General features: G+C 37.4%; 1 long non-coding RNA gene across 1 annotated transcript; it reads left to right on the forward strand.

Moving 5' to 3' along the window:
• The first annotated feature begins 288 nt into the window (after nucleotides 1–288).
• LOC131618259 (uncharacterized) lies at nucleotides 289–1,879 on the forward strand. Its single transcript, XR_009288777.1, has 2 exons — nucleotides 289–1,144; nucleotides 1,261–1,879. It is a non-coding gene; the product is annotated as an uncharacterized LOC131618259 (long non-coding RNA).
• Nucleotides 1,880–3,796: the final 1,917 nt, after the last annotated feature.

A 3,796-nucleotide genomic window follows, 5' to 3' on the forward strand; every position in this document is an offset into this window, starting at 1 on the left:
GTGTTTTGTTACAGCATGTTGTATGCCAAAAAAATGAAGATGAACTTCTATAGGGGCGAATTAACAGCAATTGGTGGTGCAGGGAGAAACAAAGGCGCACTGGCCCATCCAGAATTTGGCCCAAGGGCGTTTTTGTTGTAGTTTCTTATCATGCCAAAAAGAAGAATGTGAGGTTGGGCTAAGGGGTGTGGATAGCGCGCAAACTGAAAGCCCAAGGTTATGATCCAATTATTTTCAGCTTTTGCTTAGTTCAAACTTTAATAACTAAAAATTCCAGATCCTATTATCAGTTAATCACATTAAGTCTGTTAAACCACAATTCAATTGCCAAAATAATCACAAATATTCTCACTTAATTACACATTAGCAAAAGGAGAATTAAAAAGAGGGATTAGGGTTTTACATGGCAATTGGAATCCTTCTCAGACTCTCCTCTCATCGGACACGACGGCGGCACAGCGGAGATGATCATCTTCTCCGACCGAACCTCGCTCACGTCTCTCATCTCTCCATCTCAATAACTCCGATCACTCTTATCACCGGCGAAGTGTGACGTACGGACTTGTCCTCCTTCTCCTTCGTGAACTCGCGGCGGCGATTCCTCTGATTCAAACTCAGCTCAACCAGAAACAAATCCGGTTCTTCTTCAATCTTGATTCAACGACGAGAAATCCAGAGATAAAGTGGTACATGAACGAGTTTTCGTTACCGATCTGCTCCTTCCCTTTCAGACGGATTCTGCGTGATGATGGTGCGATGATGACGAAGATCGAGTCGAATGGTGATGAAACATCGAGAACTCGGTAAGAGGTCCTTTCTTCTCCTGGTTTCTTTCCGAGTTGTTGCGCTGTTATCGTATCATGTTGATGCAGATGAAGAAGAATTGAAGTCGTTGCTTGAAGGTTGCAGGTTGATTGAAGCGATGGAGAAGAATTGCAAGGAAGCTGAGTTCGGTTTGTTGCAGGTTATCGAAGGAATTGATGGATTGGAGGTTGTTTCGGTGATGATGTTGATGAAGATTGAAGATTGAAGATTGTTGTGAGTTAATTTCACCCTTTCTGTTGGAGGTGAATCGAGAAAGAACGATGAAGGTTGAAGGTTTTTGTGGTGATGATCAATGAATGGAAGAGGATTTCGGTTAGAGGTATGAAGAAAGCTTCAATCGATCTCAAGAAAGTTTGTTACGAATTTGTTACATTTCTTTTTTTCACATATCTTTCTGTTTCTGATTTTTCTCTTTGCCTTTTGTTATGGTTGAAGAATGAAGATGATGAAGATGATAGAAAGAGATTGGTTATGGCTGAGAATGGAAGATGTGAGATTATGGATTCAAGTTCTTGTATGGTGAATCGGTGGTGAGATTGAAGAATTGATGAATGAAGAGTCTGAAGATTAATGGTTGAAGATGGATCGTGAAGAGCTTGAAGTTTGTTACGTTTCTCTTTCGGTCCTTCATTTTTTTGTTCTCCGTTTTCTGTTATGGTTTGTTACTGATTTTTTTCCTTATGCCCCCCTCCTGAGCTTGAGCTTTTGTGTTGTTTTTTGATTCGGTTCTCCTCAAGCTTCTTGGACCGGTTCTGGATTTTGAAGTGCAGTACCGTTTAGGTGTTGCTGCAAGTTTCATTTTGGTTGAACCGAAACCGGTTCGGTTGATTATGTGATGCAGCTCTTGTAGAATGAGAATGGCGATTGTGTATGGTGCAAGCTGTAGCAGGCATTTGGGCCTTAGAAGAATAGGCCCCCCTCTTTGTTGTAATTTCTTTGTAATTTTGCTTTTGTAATGGACCTCTTGGATTTGAACTTGTAATTGCCTTTGAATGAATGTTTGAATGTAATCTTGTAAATTTCTCTTGTGAAAAACCTTGAATTTATCTCTTGACTTTGTAGGCTTCTCAACAATGTTTCTTCCAATTTTGCATCTAGATCTCAATGACATAAAAAATGAACGAAACTTGGATGATACTTCAATGAGCTTGAATTCATGACGATCTCGATGAATGATTAAATCTTGAATGCGCTTTCAAATTAAACAACCTCATCCAACCAAAGACATAAGGAATGAACATTGATCTTGAATTTTTAAATGGTGAACATACGTTGAATCGGGATTGAATGAAGAATTTTAGTCTTGTAAAGTATACCATTGAATGAACATGAGCCTTTGAATTTTGATGGACTTTGCATAACACTCGTGGATCTTAGCTTGACTTAAATCCTTGATGAACAAAATGCCTTGAACGAAGTTTGAATAATAGGATCAATTAGAATGTTAAATCAAATTCATCCTCAAATCATTGGGACCCTATTTCAATATCAATCCCTTAATTCAAACCTTATTCATACGTTGAGTCACTAGTAAATCGAAAGTATAATGGTGCCTTGAACACAACGCTCTCCTTAAGCTCATAACTTTGTACCATGACTCATTCCTTGCAGTTCACTCCACAAGCATGTTGACTTAATGACCTCGAACAATAGAGACTCTTTTAGCTTTTTCTTGATTTTTGGGAGACGAAATAAACGTCTACCGTAACTTATAGCACGGAGAAAGAGGGCAAATTTTGGGGTGCAACAACTATATGCCTTCGCTGTCTACCACAAGATGTCCATCAAGATAGATCCAACGCATCAGGATTTAGGGACTACCATAGACCTTCAAAAGCGCACCGCACATGATCCGTACCCAGGTTTTTTTTAATTTTTTTGTAATTAATAATTGAAACTTAATATATTTGCTATATGTATATAATTTGATTTTTTTTGGAATTGAGTTGATAATATAATTAGGGTTAGGTTAAGGACTAGAGTTTAGAATTATATTTCCCGATTATTTCGATTATATCGATTTAATTTATTTAATTAGTTTTAACTATTAAAACGCAAAAAACCCTAGAAAGGTTATCAACGTATTAGGGTTTGCTCAATCCCATTGGCCATTTGGCCAAGATATTAGGATTTAATTTATTATTCGTTTCGACCGAATCTATCAGTCGTGATGGTTAATAATCGATTAATTTAATTAATCAAATCCAATAATTAAAAGAAATCTATTTTGCTAAATGGTTTCAACCAAATCTATTGGTTGCGATGATTAGCATATTCAATTCGTTATCGTGTAATAATCAAACCTATTGATTATGAGGGATAACGATAAATTAATAATTATTTAAAACACACTTATTTGCTATTCGTGACGATCGAATCTATCGGTCAAAATGGTTAGCAATACTTTATCTAATCCGTTAACTATAATGATCAAATATATTGATCATCGCAACTAACGGTAACATATTAAATCAGGGTTGTACGCCCAAATATTAAAACATTCCTTCAAACTACGGATTTTCATCACCTCGACTAGGTAATTCAAAATGCCTTGCAAACTACAAAATTCAAAACTACGATAGGCCATTCAAAAAGCCTTCAAAACAATTTCATAATCAATTCTAAGGCGTACAACCCTGTGCCCCGAACTACGTTGACTCTGATTCTCCCTAAGGAGATATGTAGGCACTTGGCAACAAGGCGAGTCCCCCTTCCCCAAAACCTCCATTCATTCAAATCTCACTTTTCACCCTTTTCATTTCTTTAGCTATTGAATCGTAACAATTTTAGCCATAAACCTCCGCCTCTCAATTCAAAACCTTAGGAAAGGGTTGAGGATGCCAAACACCTTCCCTCAACCTGATTATAATAATCTTACCTAGATCTTTATACTGCGTAGAGTTTCCTATTCGCCCTGGTAGAATAGGTGGAGACTCTAAAAGTCTAATTTTTAGGGCAGGTTGCTATAGCT

The sequence above is a fragment of the Vicia villosa genome, linkage group LG7, assembly GCF_029867415.1.
Source record: "Vicia villosa cultivar HV-30 ecotype Madison, WI linkage group LG7, Vvil1.0, whole genome shotgun sequence".
In the NCBI taxonomy this organism is placed as follows: Eukaryota; Viridiplantae; Streptophyta; class Magnoliopsida; order Fabales; family Fabaceae; genus Vicia; species Vicia villosa.